The sequence below is a fragment of the Lactuca saligna genome, chromosome 8 (assembly GCF_052625555.1).
Source record: "Lactuca saligna cultivar CGN05327 chromosome 8, ASM5262555v1, whole genome shotgun sequence".
Taxonomy (NCBI): Eukaryota; Viridiplantae; Streptophyta; class Magnoliopsida; order Asterales; family Asteraceae; genus Lactuca; species Lactuca saligna.
Window position 1 is genome coordinate 74,083,457 of NC_136424.1, and position 25,769 is coordinate 74,109,225.

General features: G+C 37.6%; 1 long non-coding RNA gene and 1 pseudogene across 1 annotated transcript; both read right to left on the minus strand.

Annotated features, from left to right (window-relative positions):
- Positions 1 to 1,098: 1,098 nt before the first annotated feature.
- On the minus strand, positions 1,099 to 5,003 carry LOC145012945 (pentatricopeptide repeat-containing protein At5g48730, chloroplastic-like; annotated as a pseudogene).
- Positions 5,004 to 24,607: 19,604 nt separating this feature from the next.
- Positions 24,608 to 25,477, minus strand: LOC145013312 (uncharacterized). Its single transcript, XR_013664916.1, has 4 exons — positions 25,347 to 25,477; positions 25,187 to 25,246; positions 24,788 to 24,898; positions 24,608 to 24,650 (listed from the first exon to the last, which is right to left on the minus strand). It is a non-coding gene; the product is annotated as an uncharacterized LOC145013312 (long non-coding RNA).
- Between the last annotated feature and the right edge of the window lie 292 nt (positions 25,478 to 25,769).

Sequence of the window (25,769 nt, forward strand, 5' to 3'; positions counted from 1 at the left end):
GACGCCTTGGTAACACCATTTTTGTCCTTTAATGCTTCAATGGAACAAATTTCTCTTTTTCTAATAGTCAATCAGTTGAGTTGAACCGAAATCGAAAGTGTCAATTACTTTATCGAGGTTGAGCTCGAGCTTGAAAATCAAGACTCGAGTCAAATTTCAAACTTGTGATTACTCGGTTCAATTACAATGACCATACATGTAAAAAAAGATAGAAAAATAAAAATACATATGTAATTTTATAACTTTATCATTAAAACCAAAGGAAAATAAATAGTAAATTATGGTCTCTATGGTTTTGGGTAATTTGTGTGCTTGGTCCCTAACTTATTTTTTAACTCGGAAAGTCCATATTGTTGGTTTTTGTTACGCGCTTGGTCCCTACTATTTGTTTTTGTTACGCGCTTGGTTCATGTCTTATCTAAAAAGACTATTATTTAAATAGGGAAAAATAGTGGGGTAGGTAAGATAAGGTGAGAGTGGTGGGGTTGGGGTGTGTTTATTTAAATAAACTAAAAAATCAAGGGCAAAATAGTCTTTTTAGGTAAGGTATGGACCAAGTGTGTAACAAAAACAAACAGTAGAGAGCTTCCGAGTTAAAAAAATAAATTAGAGATCAAACGTACAAATTACCCTAAACTATAGGTACCAGTCGTGTAAGTTACTCAAAAACAAATGTGCCCACTTAACTTTTTAGTATATAGTGATTAGTGAATATTTAATCAGATAGTATACAGAGCTTTCAGTACATCATTGGTGGAACTTTGCGTTGAAAATTACAAAATCTCTGATGCAATGAAGTTCCTAATAGCTAAAACTATAAATATCAGCACCTTTTATTCAGTTGACCTCCAGGTGGCTCTTTCAACTTAAAATAATTTAATGCAAGACTCTTATCTACAAAATCACAATAAACTTCATTAACACTCATATCATCCATAAATCATGATCAATAATTGTTTGTATATTTCATTAACACACACATAATTTAAATGAACAAATATGCATCTTAAAAAAAACATCAGACTATTGTTCTTGTATGAAATAACATAGTTTTTGTAATCATATATAACAACACATTAAATCCCTCAAAAAAAATTATCATCTAGAATCTGATTTTCCAACTGAAGAAAGCATAAGCCTCAACTCCTTCACATGGTTACTCATTCCATTCATATTGTAAGCTGTAATCATAGTTCTATACGTAATCTTATCAGGTTCACACCCTTTACTTTCCATCATCACCAACACCCCCTTCATTTCCGCTAAGCATCCCATAATATCATAAGCATCCACCAAACAATTAAAAAACACAGTATCAACCATCACATTCAAACTTTCAATATACTACAATAGCCTACGATCTTTTCTGCTTTGCCATTTTGCACATAACCTCATACAAGCGAACACAGTGTAACACAATTTGGTTTTATACTCTCGGATTGCATCAACCAAAATAAAATTTCCATTTGATTTACATCTCCAGCTCTCCCAAATGCACCTATGACTATATTGTAATTCACTAGAGTCCATGAGAAATGATATTTTTACATGTATTCCATCATTTCACTCATCTTTTTATAGTTTCCAGTTTTCCATATGAATTTATAAGCATAATGAAGGTTTTGATGTTAGGTGATACGTATGGAAAGTACTAGTTTTAATCCTACTAACTTAAAAACAAAGACAAACACACGATAGGTAGTGTACCTATCGATTAACTATTTAGTTCAGGTAAGTATGATATCGAACACATGGAACGATAAACAATTAAAATAAATGCTAATATTATCTAAACAAAACAAATAATGGAAAGGGGTTTTCTCTAGTTTTGCAAGACTAGAAACTTAGTAATCAAATAACACTCAAACAAAAGACAATTAACAACTAAGGGAACAAAATACAACTAGATTCAATAAGATAAAGAGAATTATGTTCATATTTGATTCACTTATTCCTATGGTTGATTTCGTGGCAAGTGCAATGGATTAATATATCAATGGTTACCGATTTCTAATGTGATTAGGTTCATGTTCACTATTACTAATCCTTTAGCAAACAAGTTAATTCAAACAATGATCAAGTGATTAAACTAACAAGTTTCCTAGTGTTCGGTTCAAATCAAGTAAGACTTGTAATATTAGTTAACTAAATTTGTCAATTCAATCAAATCATATGTGGTTGTTCATCACACAGGCTCACACATCAACTTACTTATTTTCTAGTTAACCCTAGGTTCATGTTCACTAATACTAGGCATACAATCTTGTTTTCACAAAACTATATGATTCAAGCAATTAAGAAGATGTTCATACAACTTAATAAACCTGATTATTAACAGAGAATAATTATCATTAACACGTAAGGGTCTTTAACAAGCTTAACAAGATAAATAACCAAATAAAATCAATCCAAGCCACTCAATCAAACTATATTCATAAGATCATCTAGTCTAAACATAAGTATGGAGCTTTTAGTTCATAACTACAACAAATAGCATCCTAAAATCAAAATCTAATGATTCAAGCATGGTTCACACAAAAGATCAAGATAAAAGTAATGTTTGTTTGCCTTTGATCTCTTCAAAATTGAGTTCTGGTTTGAATTCTCGAAAACCACAAGTCTAAGAACCCTTCTAGCCTCCAAAAATCATCCAAAACTTCCAGAATTAGTTAGGGTTTTGAATGAAAGCGATCCTATATATAGATTTTGAAAACAAAGCCAACTCGACGAGTTTTTGGGAAAAACTCGTCGAGTTCTTCATTTAAATCGCGTGTACGGCAAGTCAACGTTAAGAATCGTGGAACTTCTATTCAACTCGTCGAGTTGTAGGCCCAACTCGTCGAGTTCGCTTTGGAATTAACATTTTCTCAAAACACAGAAGTCGTCTAAAATTATGTATAGTTTTCAAAACATTTTGAATCTCGTTAATCGAAGTTACGGTTCATGAGATATGGCTAAACCAATAACGAGGGTTCAAGTTGTCCAACAACATCCTTCTTTCTTCAAAATCCAAGATCCAAGCTTTCCAATTGCTAAATTCGTTTCCTTTTCCATCCGAGCATGTCATTGTTGCTGAAAAATGAAATTCTAAACTAATTAAGCACCTTTTGTTCATTAAATGAGATAAAATCAACATAAAGTATTAAGATAATATATAAATTATATGACTAAATATGCCCATATCATTAGGTTGAATTCCAACACTTAGAAACTTCTCATAACATTGATCCATTGTTTCAATTTGACCACTTCCACCAAATGCTCTTAGGGTTGAATTCATGGTCCATACATCAAGCTTACATTCCCTTTGGCGAAGCATTTCCACTAATGTTGATTCCATATCAGCGAATCTTTTGCAAATTGGAAAACAAAAACATTCATATGTTAGTCCCATGTAGCCTAAAAAAGTAATCTATTTGTTGAAGGATTACCTTTTTGCTTTCCCGTATGCATCAATAGGGGTATTGTAAGTAAATGTGTTCGGGTTGACTCCTCGTGAGAACATTTCAGAAAGCAGAGATTGCACTTTATCAAACTCATGAAAATGAAGGCATGATTTTATGAGGATGGAATATGTGTAGACATCAGGGTGGCAGTTGGGTGTGTTCTTCATCACTTTTAGAATAGAAAATGCTTTTCTAAATAGGCCACTTCGGCTATAGACAGAGAGAAGAGCAATGTATGACTCTTGGTTTACATCACATCCTTCATCAATCATGGCTTGAAACAAGGAATTTGCTCTCTTAGGTTGCTTGCATTTTCCAAGCATCACAATTAACTTCACGTATATAGCAGAGTTAGGTCTGTACCAAAGCTGCTCATGAAGTAGTTCAAAAACATGAAAAACATATAGTGTCATGATATTAAATATTAATAACAACAAAGTTATATTTGAATTCTATTGTTTCTTGCTATTGTGCTCAGGAGAATGTTATTGAATAAATAATTAAATGATGAGAGATGTTGATAAATTATGTGTGATGAAATGCCTGTTTTTTTTTTCCTCTTCATCAGTTGGAAATCACAAAACTGAAGGTTAGAAGTCTGTGAAGGAATTTGGTAGATTTTTTATGCACAATGTCTTAATAAGAAAAGTATTGAAACTATAATTCTATAATTAAACAAAAAAGAAAGTAAGATTATACAAAAGCAATATTTATTGCTTTGTTTCATAATACATATTACCTTCATTAACTTTTTTTATTATTATTAACGCATTATACATTGAAAGTACAATGCCTTAATACGAAAAAATAATCAATGAAAGTAGAATGTTGCAATAACCAAATCAATTAAAGTCTTTCTACTTTCATTAAGTAAAAATTGGCTAAACTTTATACAAATGATACAACAACATATTCCAAATGCCTTCTTATTGGTAAACCTCTTATATTGCATTTGAAACATTCTTATGTTCTCTATTAGATGTTAATGATACGGATAATCAACTTGTCTACTACAAGGGTATCTAACCTAGTATCTTAATGTGTCACTAAGTTTGCAGCATACCATAAAACTTGAGAATTAGATGCCCCAGTAAGCTCAATTTGAATTTCACGAATTCAATTACAACACAACCACCGAAATACGTGTGAAAATCAAAGTTAAATTGAGAAACAAGTAACGAACTACCTTAAGAGCAGACTCCCAACGCAAAGCAGCGATACGTTCGTGAAGCGCTCGAGTACAATTCCCATAGACAACCTCGTGGATCCTTTTTTCTTCTCAATCACCGCCTTCATATCCTCTCATCTTAATATAACGATATGACCTTTTGCGACTCGATTTTCTTATTCACTTGCTCTTTCCTTTTCATCATCACCTTTTCATCATTAATTGGAAATGATTCTTCCCTTACTGGATTAACATTGGTGGATCATACGAGCTTTTTATTCTCCGGAAATCCATTAAAATCCGATGGGAAAGGGTTCATCGCCGGCCCAGGGAGGGACACCATGGGTGATGGGGATGAAGTTTGTTTGTAGTCCGGGTGCTTGTGAGATATTTAGTTTGTACTCATTTTGGACTTTATGAACTTGTTACACGTCCGGAAATCTATATAAAGTCCATAAGTATGTATATATATATATATATATATATATATATATGTGTGTGTGTGGGGGGGGGGGGGGAATACACTTATTAAGGTAATTAATTTTTATGTTTTTTCACAACTGGGTAACTATCTTTTTTTTTACACATCTAGGTAACAAACTTTTTGAAAGTGTTCACATATGATCATTATGACCGGTTGTAACATAAGACAGGTACCAAATGCATAACAAAATAAACACTAGGGATCATCCGAGTTAATAAATAAGTTAAGGAACAAATGAATAAATTACCCAAACCACAAGGACCATTTGTACAATTTACTCTTACCTTTTCGGTTTGTTCACATCTGGTAACTATTTTTTATACACATCTAGGTAACGAACTTTTTGGAAGTGTTCATGTAACGCCTTATTCCTTGTACGCATTTAGTTGTAGTTTGTTTATTTTTATGTAGCTACTCGACGAGTTGGGAGCCCCAGACTCTTCGAGTAAAAGCAAGATTGGACGCGAGTTTAAAGCCATCTACTCGACGAGTTGAGAGCCTTCGACTCGGCGAGTAGGTCTACCAGAATGTAACCCTAATTTTGGGGTTTATACCCTATTTAAGAAACTTAATCATCACCTTATAGCCTCATTTCCAGCCTCCAAGTCCCAACCCCTAATCCAAGAAACCCTAGAGAATTTTGTTAGTGTGTGAGCCATTTGTGAGTAATCTTGTGTGTTCTTGAAGCTTGAAGAAGAAGAAGGAGTTAGAAGACTCAAAAGGAAGAGAGTAGATCTAGAAACTACACTTATTTGGCTACATTTTATGGTAATCAAGTTTCTATCTTGACCACTAGTTCATTAGATCTCTTCATTCCTTTTTTATAAGGGGTTTGGCCCAAGAATGATAACTTTTGGAGAATGGATGACCCAAGTGGGTATTTTTCCAGATCTAAGACCTTGAAGGGTTGGTAGGGTATAAAGGTGCAAACTTTATACCATTATATCCCCCATGCAAGCCCTAAAGTGTCATTTTGGCCTTTTTAGCCCAAAAAGGCCATGCATGAAGAGAAAGGTGGGAGCTTTACGTGTCCAAGTAGTGTTAGGGGTTTAGATATGTGGCTGTAAGCTTTAGTTTGGTGCATGGATGGCTTAAGGACCAAGTTTTAGGTCCCAAGGAGTTAGGATTTGAGCTAAACCCATTAAGAAGAGGTATTAATAGGTAATGTTGGAAACTTTACCCTTAAAAGGACATTTTTGGGGTTTATGTGAAGTATAAAGTTTGGATCTGGTGTAGGGGCTTAATCCATCAAGATAGCCAAACAGGAAAGGGGGCTCGGTGAATCCAGAGGGGGGGGGGGGGAGGGACTCGGCGAGTTGAGTCGATTGGTCCCGATTCCATACCAGGTGGAACTTGACGAGTCTGCGAAGAGACTCGACGAGTTGAATTGATTTGTCACAAGTCTGAATAGCCTAGGGACTCGATGATTTAGGAGGTAACTCGACGAGTTGGGTCAACTGGAAGTTGACCTTGACTTTGATATTGAACAGAGCGTTGACTTTGACTAGGGGTAAAATGGTCGTTTTACCCTTAGAAGGATTTTCAATTTTTGACTAAGTGTTCCTTGTGAATTTATAGCTCGGGAGTCAACAGAGCATCCATCAGAGATTCCTCACTTAAGATTTCAACAACCAGCTTGAGAGGTGAGTTTTCCTCCAGTAGGAACGGGTCGAATGCATCAATGCCGACCCATTTATGTATTTTACATATACTGGACTTAGGTCCGATGTCAGGGTTAGCTCGATGTAGTTTATATGTTTATGTGTTTCAGACTTAGGTCCGATATCGGGGTTAGCCCGATGTAGTTTATATGTTTATGTGTTCCGGACTTCGGTCCGATGTCGGGGCAAGCCCGAGGAAGGTCTCTATGCTTGATGTCTTTGTGATTCTTGCATGTATTGTTTATGTGTTCCGGACTTCGGTCCGATGTCGGGTGGGGCCCGATGCCAGACTTTGGTGTGATGTCGGATTCGTCCGATACCGAGCGGGGCCCGATGTAGTAGGCAAGGCCCAATGTATGCTATTATGTGTATGGTATGTGATAGTTTGGGGAGACTCACTAAGCTTCGTGCTTACACTTTTCAGTGATGAGAATAAATCGCATGATCGTTTAGATCTTTCACAAGTATATTAATGAAGAACAAACAATTCAATCAGACACAACAATGAACACAATATAGAATCAATATAAAGCTTATGATTCAAACGTAGTCATGCCTCAGCAGAGCTCGATAAAGAACTTCCAGTGTAGAGGCGAGCTAGGGTTTACAATATTATGATAAGAATTATAAAAACATTACGAACTAAGGATGCATGCATGCACCTTAAATACTAAAACCCTAGAATAAAATAATGCACGGTTGGACAGGCCCAACCCGACTATAATACCAGGCTAAAAGGAATGAGCCCAAGACGCAACATTATAATCCCAACAATCTCCCCCTTTGCGTCAATTGGGGCGAGACCATCACTTTGGCTTTGTGACCTTGACTTGATTCACAACTTTAAACAACCAAGGAATAATAGCAAGAAGCGTTTGCCGAAACTGAATATACCAATGAAGCATATTAGTAAACAGCTTATTGTCAGTTTCACTGTTCTGATTACATCTATGAATGATCTCCAAAATATGTTTCAAGCAAACCATAGAGAACAGGTGTTTGTCAATAAGAGCAAATAGGCATTTTGACCTTCACCCCTAATGAACATCACCGTGTGAAACTTCGTGTCAATCTTTCCCTTGATCATCGTGTTTATATTGCCAGCTCTTCCCATTGGTTTGATCGTAGTTCGCTTGTGAATGGAAGTGGCAATCTCTTGATCCATCTTTGCTACTTCATGAATGTAACAAACAAGCATTCACTTGATATTGTCAATGATCGGCTGATACTCTTGAGGATTACATAGCAGAATATTGTTGAGGAGTATCCAGTCGTGAGGGTTTAGATTCGGAAGATCAGCTAGGGAAATGGTATGAACCGAGCTATCTGAGCCTCGGGTTACTTTGAATTTGGCATTAATAAATTTCCCAGCTGAATAGGGCTTCAATACCTTGACCGTTGTAATTTTCTTCAAGCTCAAGGTCAGGTATTGTGGTTGAGAAAATTCTAGTAGATCCCGATAAACCTTCGGGTATGGAGAAGGAATGACAGCAGTTGAGGCAAAACAGTGAAAGATGAATGCCTTTCGGTTGATTGGCATGTCGAACTGAGCATCCTTCGAGTTCTCAAGACTGAACGATAAAACAGGTTCAAGCCAAAGAATACTCGGTTCATCAACGACTTCCCTTTGGAGCGATTCAATAGTCCATTCGGGAAACATCGATTTCCTTTTATCAAGCAGTTCCTTCTCTTTCATTTCTTTCTGCAACCGATTCATTTTCTCCCTAAGCTCTTGCTCCGAAGGCTTAAATTTTGTCTCAGGCTTGGAAAGAGCGCCTGTAACGATATCATCATAATCATCGTCTTCACCATCATCGCCAATAATCTTCTTTTTCTTTTGACTTTTAATGGCCGAAGCTTCATTATCCTTCGGTCCAGCAGTAGCTTTCGGTTCTGGAGGAGGTGGAGGTTGAGTTTTGACAATATTTCCTCCTTGTGATTTCTTTTATCCCCTTGTTTCGGAAGAACGACAGTGTCCGAAACACCTTCAATACGACTGAGAATTTCCAAGGCAGGACGTAGCTTCTCAACCAAGTGACGACAAATGGAGATCGTTATGATTGAGTCATGAGCATCCAGGAGATGAAGCAGGATCAAATGGACATCACCAACATAACTGCAAATCACCTATCTTTCAGATTTTAGATGATTAAGCTCTTGAGTTGCAGTACGGAGCTTCAAGTTTTGAATTTTGAGCTGAGAAGTGCGCTTGTCCAACTCTTCCATAACTTTGTTTTCAACTGCTAGCTCTGCCTCAAGAGTAGTTAACCGTTCATCAACCTTGGTATGAAGCTTTTCATTAGCAGCTTCAACATATTTTCAATCCACACCAAGTTGGGACAGCTCGGCCTCCAATGACCGTTTAAGAGAATCAACCGAAGCAGTCACGGTATTAGCGTTTTTCTGAGCAGCAGCTTGAAGATAATCTAGAAAGAGTTGAGCTTCTAAGATTAGTTTTTTGACTTTTGCGTTCGCTTCCTTGCATTCTTTAGTAAAGTTTTCCACTGCAAGCGAAGCCTTCTGGCATTGAGAAGTTGAGGCATCAATGACCTTCGTTGCATTGGAGATAAAGCTATCATGCTCATTAACTGCAGAAGAGAAGAGGGCCTTGAGAGCAACTTCTGAGTAGGGATTAGCAGAGGAAGAGGAAAGTAACTGATCAAGCTTATCAATCACAGCTTTAAGATGTCGCTTGGTGATAGGAGTGCCATCATCATCGTCGCTCTGAACACGATAAGGATTGAAGTAAGTGGAATCAAACTTCAAGTCCTCACCTCCAAGAACAATGTTGGTGTCAGTTGAATAGGTAGGAGATTGATGATGAGTAGTGATAGGGGTTTCGGGATGTTGAGTATTGATAGGGGTTTCAGTATGTTGAGTAGAAAAATGAACCCCCGTATCAGATATGTTGGTCTGAACTCCCGTGGTTGTGGTAGTAGTAGCTTCAACAAAAATGGGTGTAGGGATGGGAATCGTGGAAGAAGGTTGAGATGTGATAACCGAGAAGGTTGTGGATAAGGAAATAGGAATAGAAGCATGTGGAGGAGAAGGTGCTTTAGAGCGAACATGTACCTCTAGAGTTGGTGACCGAGGAGGGGTAGCACCACGAACTGAAACCTCCTCATCAGAGCTTTCGCTCTCATATGCAGTAGAAGAGGGTCGTTTATGTCCAATAGGGACATAATCAAAATCTGAATCGCTCGTGGACTGAAGAATAAGCCTCCGAGCCGGTTTCTTTGTATTTTTCTTCTTCGGCGGTGAAGCGCTGCCTGCTCAGTCTTTTGTTTCTTTGGAGTTTGCCCCTTATCTCCTTTGATCACCAGTCCTTCATTCTATTTCTCTTGTTTCTTTCCCCTTTTGGATGGTTTTTCTGCTTCCTCAATGGAGCGAACCATCGTTGGTGTGAGTTCCCTTGGGCCCGAAGATGGAAGTTTCTTGTATTCTTGAATGATTACACTTTTTTCAGGTACATAGGCATACATGGATGCCGAAATCGAGCCAACGAACAGATACTTAGACAGTTCAGTGACTAGGATATTGGTTGAATGAAACGTGACATTTAGGAGGAAGACAAGATTTCTTGAACTTCGTCACTGTGGTTCGGGTTTCAGTGTACCCCATATTATAGAACATTAAGAACAATTGACCAGTGGTGATAGAATCGGGGTTTACCATGGTGGGTTCATGAGCAAGACCTAGCAGGTTGCAGAAGCGGTTCTTGGAAATCGAGGTCTTCTCATTGTGAATGTCAAAGTGTAGTCTCTCAACAACTTTGTCGTAGTATGCAGTGGAGTAGATGTGAGAAAGGCAAGACATGGGAACAACATCCACCTTTGAAAGAGCAATAACGAATGGAGAGTATTTGAGGCACTCCACAATTTGTAGCATGTAAGGTTCATAGGCTGAAGGCGTAAGGTCGATAATAAGATTCTGGTTAGGTTTAATGACCAGAAGGTTGGATTGAGCAGAGGTTTCTTGAACAGAAGATGATTATGCCATTGATGAAGGTGAAAAAGAAGATGATGAATAGTGAGAGAGATCGCCCTTTTCTTTTAGAAGATGTGTGAGTGGTAAAAGAGTAAAGTTGATCGTGAGAAGCCCTTTTATACGTGAGAGTAGGAGAGAGTAAGATATGAAATCTCGTCCTTTTGTTAGATGGCTCCTGATGCGATGGGGAGTAGACAATTGGCAACCCCGATGATGACGCATGAGAGAGAACAAACGTTTCACTTTTTACGTGCCTTTCCATAAAAAGTACCTTTTTCAAATCGATGCAACGATTGGATAATTGCTAACTCATCCATCATGCTTTATCTGAAACGTCACCCATATAAAGAACATGAACCGTTGTCACCCTTATGATATTAATCGAAAATCACCGTAACGTCTTTTAGAAACCAAGCTATAAAAATTAGCTCATATATAAAATAGAACCAGACTTTTGGAAAATCAAAGATTTTCGTGCATAGAGTGTGAATGAAAAAGAAATAAATCGAACTTTATGGGATATTGTGATGTCATTTAAGACATGAAACAGTAGATCCCGGTCACAAATCTCTTCCTTTCAAGTCAAGAGTGACTTCAAAGTGTCTGTGTGGATTCTCGTGAGAATACGATCAAATGTTTGTTAAGAAACATTGAAATGCATCTTTTTAATCATAGGATTTAGAGGTGGCTAAGCTTCAACCAAACTTCGATGCTTAAAATAAGACCGAATGTTGGAAAAAGTACTTGTGAGACCAATGCGGTCTGTTGAACAAGTAGGTTTGATTGCTTTGAAGTAACATAATTCAAAATAGAAATATCAAAAACACAAACTAAGTTGTATCTTTTGGGAAGAAAACGTCTTGGTGTTAGACAATTTCATAAAGATCACACAAGAAAGTAAAATGAGACTTTTGTAGGTAACAAGTTAAAGCTTGAATATTAAAATTCACTGTTAATTCAATATTGGTGTTGGATGTAGGGTCTCACTCAACACGTGGTGTACGTATCTAAGATCATAAACGCGGATTCTGTGTAACCATAAACCTCAGTGGTAAGTGCTGAGAGTCTCAAGGGTTACATGAATGAGATGAAGTGTAATGGAGAAAAATGATGTAGGTGGGTTAAGAAGAGAATGTACATATGCTATAAAAGTAGGACCGAGCAGAAAACTCGAAACTCAATATGAGAAGAGTAAGGTAGCTCTCGATTATAGTGAATGTAGCAGCCTAATTTGGAAAATATGATTTGTACTTATCACATTATTAAGGCTTCACTCAAAATCATTTGAGGCTTTGGTCAACATGCATCTAGGGACACTTAACTAGTCTTATGAAAAGAATTTATACCTTTAATGAAGCGAAGGCGTTTATGGTACTGATTCTGCTTCCATCATTCCTAGACCTTGTAAGATCTTATTGAAACTTGCTTTAGGTAAAGCCTTATTAAATATATCTGCTAATTGATCAGTGGGCCTAACGAAATGAATCTCTACGTTACCATCTTCCACATGATCTTTGATGAAGTGATACCGCAGTGCGATGTGCTTTATCTTCTCATGTTGCACTGGGTTATGACAAATCCTAATTGCTCTTTCAGAGTCGCAATATAGTGGGATTTTCTTCATATTCAGCCCATAGTCCCTAAGCTGACTTTGTATCCAAATAACCTCAGATGTGCATGAGGCAGCAACGATATATTTAGCTTCAGTCGTGGAGAAAGAAACATAGGTTTGTTTCTTTGATTGCCAGCTAACCAATTTTCCATCAAGAAATTGGCATCCTCCAGTAGTGCTTTTACGATCTAATCCACAACCTCTTAAGTCAGCATCTGAGAATGCTTGGACAAAAAATCTTGAGCTGGCTGGATACCATAGACCGATATAGGAGGTTCGCTTTAGACAGCAAAAGATGTTCTTCACTGCCAGCATGTGAGGTTCACGTGGGTTGGCTTGAAATCGAGCACAATAGCAGACTGAGAACATAATGTCCGGCCTGGTGGCTGTAAGATACATCAATGATCCAATCATTTGATGATATAGCGTCATGTCAGCAATTGGTTTGTCCAATGATGGTGTCAGTTTGGTTCCAAACGCCATAGGAACCTTCACCCTTGAATCGCCTAACATCCCAAACTTGGAAAGTAATGTTTTTGTATATGCCTCCTGATTGATAAAAATGCCTTCGGGTCCATGACTAATATTTAAGCCGAGTAAAAAGTTAATTGGACCCATTAATCTCATCTCAAATTTAGTTTCCATCAGCTTCCTGAATTCAACTGTTAGGCTGGGATTCGTGGAGCCGAATATGATGTCATCAACATAAATCTGGACTATCATAAGGTGGTTACCCTCTCTCTTACGAAAGAAGGTTGGGTTAACCAAACCTTGTTAAATTTGGACATTTTTAAGAATCAAGTCAGGGTTTATACCATGCTTTAGGAGCCTTATTCAGACCATATACTGCTTTGTCCAGAATATAGCAGTGATCTGGATGCTTCTCGTTCACGAAGCCTGGCGGTTGCTCAACGTACACAGTTTCTTTAAGTTCTCTGTTGAGAAAGGCACACTTTACGTCCATTTGATAGACTTCAAAATTCTTGTGTGCAACATAAGCAAGAAAAATTTGAACTGACTCTAATCTTGCAACTGGAGCGAATGTCTCTTCATAATTTATACATTCCTCTTGATAGTATCATTTCACCACCAACCTGGCCTTGTTACGAATCACATTCCCTTCCTTGTCCATCTTATTTCTAAATACTCATTTGAGACCGACAACCGAAGCATCCTTTGGAGTTGGAATTAGACGCCATACTTTGTTTCTTTCAAACTCGTTCAGCTCGTCTTGCATGGCCTATACCCAATCAGAATGATCAAGAGCTGAATTCACCGTCTTCGGTTCAACTTTAGAGACAAAAGATTTGAACATGCAAAATTCTACTTGAGAGAATAACGTAACTTGCTTCACTTTCAGTTGTGATCGAGTTAAGACTTTTTTAGAGGATTCCCTAATTATTTGACTTTGAGGATGGTCTTTGGTCCATTTTATGAGAGGAGGGTAATTTGGATCACAAGTGGGATCCAGTTCTGCATTGATTTATTCTTCAAATTCTGATTGTGTATCATCATCATTAGCATTCGTATTCTCCCCCTCAAATGATGATACAAGTTCAATTTCTGGATCAGAACGCTCCCCTTCATTTGGACTTTCGGTTGATCTTGATGACTGTGATGATGAATTCTCCCCCTGAAATGATGAACCCTGATTATTTCGTAGGGGCGAACCCTCCCCTGGATAGAAGAACAGTCACCAGAAGGTTCGCTTGAATCAAGCCTTTCAGTTACATTTGGTTGGCCAGTTACCATCTTTTGTGCAACATTGCAATAATTTGCTTCAAACTGTCGACTCTGTTATCTTCAGCCTTGGATTCATAATCATTAGCTTGTTCTGGTTCATCGAAGAGAAGCATATATTGCTCAAAAAGATTTGAAATAGGCACAGTGACTTGACTAGACTTTGGAAAGATTTCCTGCATTTCACCTTTGGTTGTCTTCAGCTTCTTGACTTAACCGTCATCAAAAGTGACATAGTATATCTTCTTTGAGCGTTTATTCAGAACTCTATACGCCTTAGAAGTCAAGGAATAGCCCAAAAAGATCACTTCATCAACCTTAACATCAAACTTGTTTCGATTCTCCTTTGAGTTGAAGATGAAGCACCTTGAACCGAATACATGAAAGAACTTCACATTAGGCTTATAGTTGTTCAAGATCTCATAAGGAGTGATTGAGAATCTCTTGTTTAGATATGATCTATTTTGAGTGTAACAAGCAGCAACAATAGCATCAGCCCATAAATATAACGACAATGAACCGAAGCTCAGCATAGTTCAAGCCACTTCGCAGAGAGAACGATTTTGCCTTTCGACGATTCCATTATATTGTGGAGTATATGGAGTAGAAAAATTGTGATCCATTCCTTTCTCAGCTAGAAAATCTTCGAAATCCTTGTTCTTAAATTCCAAGCCATTGTCGCTTCTAACGTTACGGACCACTTTTTGTAGCTGAACCTCTACTTGCTTTATGATGAGTTTGAGTTTAGGAGTTGCCTCTGATTTTTGCTTCATGAAAAATACCCATGTGAAGCGAGAGAATTCGTCTACGATGAAAAGTATGTACTTGTTTCCACCAATGCTTTCGATAGAGGAAGGACCACATAGATCAATATGTAACAGTTCTAATGGTTCTATCACCTTTTCTCATGTCACCTTACCCCCCTGTGTGAAACCCTAATCGTTTAGATTGATCTAAGAGAGAAATAAGAGTTAACTTTAAGCATTCTAGTGCACTTTTGGAATAGAAGAGAAGGGTATCAAGGCTTGGAATGAGATGGGACCGTTGGATCCAGTGTTTATCCATCCTTAGCTTCTATTTGAAGGTAAAAGTCACCACCTTTCTCATTATTTTAATTAGATCTCGTGTTTAGGAAGTTTTAGGGTTTTTTTTCCATATTTCCTTGAGACTTTGAGCATTTTGAGCTTGCTAAGAGATTGAGACTTCATATCTGGACCTTTTAAGGTCCCTTAAGCCCAATGGTCCAAGCTTTATTAAGCTAGAGGAAAGATTTTATGCTTAGGACCCTAAATGGAACTTGTTTTGGCATTTCAAGCCCTAAGTGCCATGCATGAACGTAAATAAGGACCTATGGTTAAGTTATTAGAATCCCAAACCTATATAATTTATATGATGATCAGTACCATGGGGTTCAATAGGGTTGAGTAGAGTCCATACTTAGACAAGAGTATGTGAGGGGTGTAATGGTCTTCTACCCCAATGAGGACCTATCGTTAAGTTATAAGAATCCCATACTTATCTAATTTGTATGATGATCAATAGCTCGGGGGGTCGAGAGATCAGCAGTTCGAGGATCTGCCAGCTAGCAGCAAGAGGTCTATTCATGAGATTCTGCAGTCATCTTGTGAGGTGAGTTTTCTCCTGTAGGAATGGGTCGAAGGCACCAATGTCGAACTGTACAGAGTAGCTAAGTGTGGGATGGGCCAATATCTTATACTTGTTTATGATTAGTAGCTAAGTGTGGGTTGAGTCTGTATCTTAGTGTTATCTGAGTAGGTTATGAATGGGTAGATTATGGTATCAGTATGTTCCGGACTAAAGTCCGATGCTGGGTGGGCTCGAGGAAGGTCATATGTATGTTTTCGAACTACGGTTCGATGCTGGTGGTACCCGATGAAAGAATGCATGTTCAGTTATAGTTGTTGCCTTTGTGATACTTATATGTGCCTTGGGAGGGAGGTGAGTGTGGGTGGGGTCCCGTATTCACCACTAGCTGGGAGTGGATGGGGTTCCATATCTCATTATTAGCAGACTAGGGGCGGGGCCCATGATAGGCGAGGCCTTAGGAATGGAGTATATAGTAATGTTTATGACTCTTATGTGCTAGTATGATTATATGTTATTGTCTATATGTGTATAGTGGGTGGGGCCCATAGACAAGCGGGGCCTGGTAGAAATAGATCTATATACCGAGCAGGGCTCGATGCCAGGCGGGTCCTAATGTTGGACTCCGTTTGATGTTCGGCGGTGCCCGAGGAAGGGCGGGGGCCCAGTTTATGTGATTATGTGTATGGTATGTGGTAGCTTGGGGAGACTCACTAACCTTCGTGCTTACAGTTTGCAGTTTTTGTTTCAGGTACTCTCGATAGCAAGGAGAAGAGCTCGGGATGACTGCGGCGTACACACCATTGTTTTAGAATGAGATGTTTTTACTCTGATATATTTGACAGATGTCTATGATGTTTTGAGAACAATGAATTATGTAATGTTTGATTAATATGGTTTTATTAATGATTTAAAGTGAAAATTTTAGAATGTATTTTTGGGATGTTTCAGACCATGTGGGGGGTTCCCATGGCAGATAGTTAAGACCACGTGGGGATTCCAGTGACACTTGGTATAAGACCTTGGAAGGTTTCCATGACATCCTTATATGTTGTATGCATGGCTTATGTGTTATGTGTAGCTTGTAGAGCTATTATGGATTATGTAATTACGTGGATTGCTTGGGGTATGCTCTAGGAAACTCACTAAGAATTAGCTTACAGTTTGTTGTTTGTTTAAGGTACTTCAGAGCCTAAGGGCAAGGGCCTGACTTGATGGCGCGTCGTGCACTCTCTCCGACATTTTATATGGGGGCACTCTAATATTTGAAATAAAATGTGGATGTTATGGATTTTGAAAACAGTTGTCATTGATATTTCATGAGAATATTTTGATTAAATAAAAATGAAAATTTTATTTGGAAATTTAGGGATGTTACAAAATGAAGAGGGGATGCTAGATCCAAACTCTTGAGGGCAAAGCTTCATTCTTGAACAACCTTCTTCATAACCAAAAGCACACACTATCACTCAAAAAGCTCCAAAATGATCAAAATGCACTAGGGTTTGCTAAGAGGGTCGAGAATGGGGATGGAGGCTGGGGTAGGGTGGTTCTTAGGCCATAATGAGGTTTAAAATGTACACAAACCCTAATTCTCAGGGTTTTGGTCTAAACTACGTACACCCTACGTACAGGAGTACCTGCAACATACTCACACGGAGTCCATTACACTAAGCGTATAAGGATGTACGCAATGCGTACACAATCCATACCAAATGTAACACCCTGTTTATTTAATAAATAAATAGATAAAGTTTATTAAAGAGTAGTAGCCCTAAAATCCATAATATTCAGTGAGATGTTGGTTTTAGGAGCTAAATGTTATAATTTTATGAAGACATGGGCTGTGTGGTAATTATTTGGAATTAACTTAAAGGAAATGAGGTGGAAGGGCTGAATATGTCATAATTAAGATATTGGGCGTTGTTTGGTAGATTTTATACCTAAACTGAAAGGAATTTAGAATGCGGAGGGCTAAAAGGAATTGGGAGTGATGGGGGCTAAAATGTAACTTATGGAGCTGTTTTGAAGATTTTATGTGATGGAGGGGTTGGAAGTGTCAAACTCACATGGAGTTTGTATGAACACCGGATAAATCATGCCATCTACTCCATATCATTACACCACCCTAACCCTAGCCTCGTTTACAGCCGCCACCATCTCCGGCTCTCCCTTCTGCCGCTTGTCAAACCTCCAACCGCACACTTCCTTCCCGTTTCCGATGGAGCAAGACCGCCAGGCGCAATCGTTCTAGCCTCCGCCACCTTGTCATTGAACGCCATCGTCACCTCTTCTGCTGCTCCGGTGAAGTCGCGAACGGCCGAAGAAACCCCACAAAGAACAAAGTCAGAACTGTGACCGGCGGACACAAGTTGAGTGCGAACGGAATGCTCACGGTAAGGCCATCTTTCACCTCCTTCATCCCTTCTAGCTATTTGGGCCGTAACCGCCGTTGGTTGCCATTCAGTGGCATTCCGACGATGTTCTGCAACCTTGTAGGTGGATGAATGTATGTGTGCTCATCGTTATAGGCTATTTACGGAGCTAATAATGGAGTATGTGTGTTATTTTGGACAGGGAAGCAAGATAACCCACCACTACCACCATGAGGTGGTGGCTGTCATCTCCAACCACCATGTGCCGCCACAATTTCGCCGATTGAGTGCATAAACCAACGATGCTGTGTTCCAGGAGCATGTACGTGTGTTGTTGCTGAACAAATAAAATCAGGGGAAAAACCGCCAAGGCTGCCATGGTGGCTACCACCACTCGCCACCGCCGGCCACCACAAGGTGGCTGTGTATGTATTTTGTTTTGATGTGTTATTTTGGGTTAAACATTGTAAAGCGTAATTAGAGATTAGTAATGAAAAGAAAAACTCAAAACCACCACCGTGAGGTGGTGGCTGCCGCCACCGGCCGCCGTGTCGGGTAGCGGTGTGCCTTGTTAGATCGTGACTCGTTTGGATGTTTGGACAAAGGGACCAATAAACCCTAATGGGCCCAATGAGGCTTAATGGGCCTCATAAAGCTTTATGGACCTAAAAGCCCAAATAGATGACTAATGGGCTTAGTGAAATCTTAAGGAGCCTAATGAACCCTAATTGGTCAAAGGACCTGGCTATTGGGCCTATTGGGTTAATATGGGGTTAGAAACCCTAATTAGGGTTTAGAAAACCATAATATTAGATTTCTGGGCTTGGACTTATCAGGACCCACACTTAGGCCATTGGAATGGAATTGTGTATTAAGCCCAATCACACCATATGATTTAATTAGAATAATGATGGACTCAATGAAATAAGTCCTTAATGGGTTAAGTGTGAAACACTTAACCCTAATTGTCATTTTATATGGAACCCTAATTTCATTTGGGTTTATTGTTGGGCCTTGATGATTGGATTTATGGTTGGGCCTTTCTATTGGGCCTTGATGATTGGGTTATCAATGGGCCATCCAAGATCAAGCAAACGGACTAGAATAATTAATGGGCTTCAAGGTAAGGCCCATATGAGGATTTGGGCCCAATTTGGAAAAATTGGGCCATAGATGGGCCATAGTTTTGACCTTTATGATTATGTGATATTGGGCCACTAGAATGTTGAATGTTGGACTGGAATAAATGGTTGTGCCTTATGGTAAGACCTTGTAAAGGTTTGGGCCCAATTTGGAAATTTGGGCCATATGTTAGGCTTTGACTTATAGTTGAATTTTGGGCCTTTGGATTTGGCCTTGGGCTTGAATAAAGCTAAGTTAGTGGTAAAGTAGTATTTAACCCCAAGTATGTATTTATGGTTTTATGTTAGAACCCAATTATTAATTGGGTGTTATTTGACAGATTCGAGAATCTATCAGCCAACAGCCACAGCTTTATCCGCGTGACTTCAGCAGTGTGAGGTGAGTCTCCTCACTGTTTGTATGGGTCTAAGGCACCAATATTGGACCATTTAGTTTATGTATGATAGGAAGACCCGAGGGTTACCCATAGGCATTATGCATGGAAGACCAGGAGGCGGCTCCTGGCACACAATATGTTATTACGTATGGTAGGAAGACCCAGGGGTTAGCCCTAGGCAATATGTATGAAAGACCAGGAGGTGGCTCCTGGCGCACTATATGCTGTTATGTATGAAAGACCATGAGGTGGCTCGTGGCACACTATATGCTGATTAGCTAAGTAGAGTAGTATGTATGCTAGTTGTCTTTGTGATGATTGCATGGAAGACCAGGAGGTGACTCTTAGCACTTGTCTGTGAGATCAAGGGGGTGGCCCCTGGCTTGGCAAGAAAGACCATGTGGCGGCCCATGGCATAATGTCAAGACTATGTTTGGCACATAGAATCTTTAATGATTATGATATATGTATGGCTCACGGTTATGTATCACAGTATGCGAGTATGTGTTTATATGCTAGACAATATTCGGTTGAAAGAGACCGAAGGGGTAGGCCAGTACACATATATGCTAGGCAGTATGTTAATATGTATGGTATGTGGTATTTGGGGAAGTCACTAAGCTTCGTGCTTACGATTTTCAATTTTGGTTTTAGGTACTTCGTTTTCAAAGGAAAGGAGTCGGCTCGATTGCAACGCATCACACAATGGTTTTCCGCACATGAGATCTTTGGGATTACACTCTAATATTGTTTTATGATAACATGTTTTGATTATTTCTACTTTGGTTTTGACATGACATGATATTATGGATGTTTTATTATACTGTTGGTTTTATAATAACGTATTTAAAAATGAAAATTTTGGCCTGTATTTTTGGGATGTTACACTAAAATTTCAAGATTTTAACTTCGGGGGACTAATGTACAACCAAATCAAACCCAAGGGTTCAAAATAAAACCTGAAAAATCTTAGATGTTACAGTACACATGCGCATTCGTTACATGTTTCAGTACAATGTAATCACACTTTGATATATTTGAATAAATAAAAATGGAAATTTTGGGTTGAAAATTGGGACGTTACATGTTGTTATCCTCACATGATTTTCCTCGTTGGTTACATACTATTGTCTTGTCAACTACAACTACCAGTTGAGCCATGCTCTTCTAACGAGTCTCCGACCGCTCCCCTCTCGATCTCCGCTTTTTGTCACTGTAAGAATAATTTTTCGTTGTTCAGTATTGTGTGAATATAGAAATTGAAAATGAGGGTAATCCAAATAGCATAGACACCCAAATTTGAATTACTATCGACTCATTTTCTTATTCCCATCTCTCCTCATTCTATAGCTCTCCCTTTACCAAATCGATATTTCCTTCTGACACACTTCATCACTCTTAGATACCTTGGCAACCATATTTACATACAACCACCAATTTCATGATTTTTCAACTATAACATATTAGGAGTTATCTTCATCATCTTGGTGGGTTTGATTTGTTCTCATGTTTGTTGAAGCCTGAACGAGCGTTTGTTTTCATTGTCGGAGCTTGCTACAAGAAAAAAGACAACCACACCACCATTCACCCCACATACATATCGTTGAGTCTCTTTCTTATTCCCCCCCCCCCCCCCCCCCCCCCCCCCCGTCATCATAATCCTTACATTTGCATTCTTCATAACATTATCTCTCTACATCTACTTATAAATGCCAATCATTCTAACTTTGCAGCCATAACTATGCATACATTCCAGTAGAGACAATCAAGGTGGACTTGCCATGCCACCAGCTGCGCTCTCCTATGGATGATAATTGGAAGATTTGGAGTGATACTTGAGGAGAAACGATGAATGCGACTTTATATATGTTCATTAATGAACATGTGATTTTCATTGTATGTTTCCAATAACATATGTGTGTTAAATCAACTATTTCTCACCTTTCATGAGGCACAAGTAAATGGGTTGGGGATTCATTTAACTTCAAGAGAAATAGATGACATTAGTTATAAACAATGGTGGTGACCTAACATTTGGGACAATGGTGGTGGTGATGGCAACTTTAGTTGAATAAACATTAATAATATCATTTCAGTGGGTGTTTGAAATTTCATTTAAAAACAACTTATTAACTTATTGATTTATTGACTTTTTGAAAAGTCAACAAGTCAAAAAAATATTTAGCTGTGTGAAAGACTTTTAAAATAACTTTTCATCAACCCTTTACAAATGAGATACCAATAAGTTAGGATTTCTAGCTTTTCAAAACTCCTTATAACTTTTTAAGTTGTGAAACCTCTTAAAAAGATATATAAGTTAAAACAAACACTTTTTAAAAAATAAGTTATTGACTTATTAAGTTTATTTACCATAAATGTTAATCCAAATATATATTTTTTTAAATTCATTTTCCTATTACATATTTTTTTAAATTCATTTTCCTATTACATATGTCAATAACTCATTTCCAGTAAAAGTTCTTTTGAAGTTTCAAAATAGAATCCTAAACATCCTCTTAGAGGGAGTAGTGAAACCATGAAAAAAATTATAAACAATCTTTTGGTAATCAACTTAATGGATGACTAAATTATTTTTTAAATGGCGGAAATAAAATTAACGAGCTAGCAAGACGCTAGAAACCATTATAAAGTACAAACAATAGTAGGAGAAATACACCAGTCAAATCAATTTAACAACTTATAACTAACTATATGGTTTAACCACCCAAAAGACAAAACCTACACATTATCCGTCGTTTTTAGAGCACCGTCTCCCTTCTTCTTGAAAACACAATCATTTCTAGCTTTCCATAAACATCATTAACATCCCTCAAGCAATGTTGACATAAAACAAAATCCATGTGTACTCCCTTACGAGAGAGATTAATTGCCAAAGGGCTTCTGTTAAACATAAGTCTCGAAACAAAACAATTTACTTTTAACAAAACCAACTAATCCAATTAAAAGTACTTGAGACTTCCCCAAAGATGACCTCCATCATGCACATCCTCAACGAATAAGTCGAGAAATCCAACACCCAACTCCAAGAATCAGAGACAGAGGATAAGAAAATATTTCCAATTTTTTCCCTTTAGCTCATATAAAGAAACCGACTCCCTCCCCCCTTCTAGTCTATCGAATCCATGCACCAACTAACTCCAATCTCCTGTCAGACCCACCTCTAGACAACCTTATCCATGATTGTACGGTTCTTGTTGGATTCAATTCGATATAGCTCCAAAAATACATCCTTAAGAACAAGACCCTCTAGCCATCTATCTTTCCAGAAAAATATATCATCCTCCATCCCTACCTTCTTCCTCACAAGTGAATCTAATCTAACATTGTACTCCTAGATTTAATGCTATCAAGAGTACAACACACCATGAAGCGAACCCTTAGCAATAGGTTTTCCCTTAATGCCATCAATCTTGTGCCAAGCTTTAATGCACGGAGACCAAAAACTATTTCTATATGTTTTGAATTTCCAAATCCACTTAGCCAAAAGAGTCACATTCATCACTCTAAGACACCTCACACTCAAACCACCTTTACTCTTAGGCAAGACCACATTTTTCCCATAAATTCAAAGAATCTTTTTGCTATTGTTTTTTCTGCTCAAACTTCCTCTTAATTTTCTCCAATCAATCAATGACTTTCAAAAAAGTCTTAAGAAGCGAAAAAAATAAAATAAAAGAGAAATAAAAATAAAGAGGAAGGCTACTCAAAAGAAAGATTATAAAGCCTTCCAAGAGGATAATTTCATCTTGAATTTATTATTTATCCACAATAGATCTCTAATGCTGGACTAATTTCATGTTAGCACCAATAGCAAGACCAAAGTAATTAAGTGGAAATTTCCCAATCTCACAACACAAAATACTAGCGAGATTCTCCACCTCTTGGTCATTACTCCAAACCCCTTGCTTTTGTTTAGATTAACTTTAAGCCACGACGCCATAAGAGCCTATTAAGATTTATTAGGTTCATATCTTACAAACCATTCCCCATTAAAAGTAACATCCATAGATAAGATAAAATAGCACCATTATAAGGAAGAGTAATACTAAGAGCATCCACAATGCATTGTTTAGAGCCTATTAAGATTTATTAGGTTCATATCTTATAGACCATTCCCTATTAAAAGTAACATCCATAGATAAGATAAAATAACACCATTATAAGGAAAAGTAATACTAAGAGCATCCACAATGCATTGTTTAATAGAAGAATTAAATGAGGTGATATACCTAATTGATATTCAATAAATTAAACTCTATCATTATGGATATCATGTTGATACTCAATAGATATGGAATTCAATGACCATTAAACTCTTCAATGAAAAAAACGAAAAAAAAAAAAAAAAAAAACTTTTTAACTATTAAATATATATTCCATTGAACTCTAGTTCAATACATTGTAGAAAAATTATATAAAATTATATATTAAATAAAATAATAATATAGAAAAATTAATATAAAATTATATATTAAATAAAATAATGATACATCAATACATTACACTCTAATAACTTTAATCCATTTTGGATTACAAGCCCCCTTCATAATAATACTAAGACCTTCCATGACTAAAGATAAAAAGAAAAAAAAAGGCTAAAGGGTCGCATTGTCTACCACCCCTCTAACCAATATTAAATGTACCAAAAGATATTCTTCAGGCAAATATCGATTCTTACATTCTATTAACTATGTTGTGTTCTAGATTATGTTCCATCAAACTTACTCGTATAAAAAAAACTCAACCCAAATGTCAAGAATATAAATCTAGATCCAAGTCTATGTAATTGTAGACATAATAAAATTATCACCAATACTTAACACGTTACACATTCCGAACAACAAATGTCATAAAACAACAATCTAAATAAACCCATTAAATGTCATCTATCTCTCATCCCACAATATATATACCATTTACACACATAATCAACATCTATTTCTTAGTTTTAATGCCATTTGACCCGTTAATAGCTCCTGATGAATCTTTACAAGCTTTTTTTGCCAGTTTTTCTTGAAGTGCCTTTGCATCCCTGCTCCAAGAAAACCCCCAAATCAACCATTTCAACATTATTCGAAAAAACATTGTTCCAAGAAGAAAGTTTCATATAGATTTGGAAAAAATAGACGTCAGAAAAAAGAAGAAGAAGAAGAAGCGATCGACTGAAACCTTTCTCGTCTTTGTTCAGGAGTTAATCCATCTGTTTTGGGATTTTTAGGTTTACCCCCAGCCCTTGCTTGAGCCCTTTCCCTATCACGATCTCTCTGGTTTCCGCGTAATCTTCGAGTTAAGATTTAACAAGACATAATATTACCTTAAAGATTCCGACTTTATATACGTTTGAATAATTAAAAAAATAATAAATAAACAAATAAATAAAACACTTGAAATCGCTATAATCGATGATTTCGATAATCTTATCACGACCCTATAGATCGTTATTTGTTTGGTTATAATTATCACAAGAATCAAAGCAAACTTTCGTCGATCGGAAGAAACAATCGATGATATCCCAAAAATAGCGATCTGAAATTGGAGAAGATAAAGATATCAGGGAGGATATGAGACATAATTCTCGATTTACGAACAGCCGACCCACAAGATCTAACAACACTCTGTTATCAGACCCTGTAAAATTTTGTTTTCAAGAAAAACAAAAAATTAAAATCAATGAATTTAACCGAAATTGATCGGTTTAAGATCAACTACCAAAAAAAAAACAAATTACCCAATCCGAAAGCGTGCCAAGAGGATGAGAAAGAGATTGAACGATAGAACGTCTACTGAGACACACAGCTGAACGTGGCTGCGGGGAAAATAAGAAGGGTATTTACGTATGCAGAGGAAGGATCGAGAAGCCGCGGGATAACTGGGAATATAGTTATCGTGTCACGCGTCTATGGATCTTATCATGGGGGTTCTTAGTACCGATTAATAATAGCCGTCGATTACCATGAATTACAATTTAGCCGTCGATTACCATGAATTACAATTTAGACTAAATTACAGTTTACACGGATAGTCTTGCCTAATCTTTTACTTAGGTGCTGTTTGTTTTTTCTGAGGCAAAATGTCTGCAGTTTGCGGACCACATCTGTAGACCTCTGCAGTAGAAGAGGTGGACCAAACGTCTGCAGTCTGAAAAAAGAAG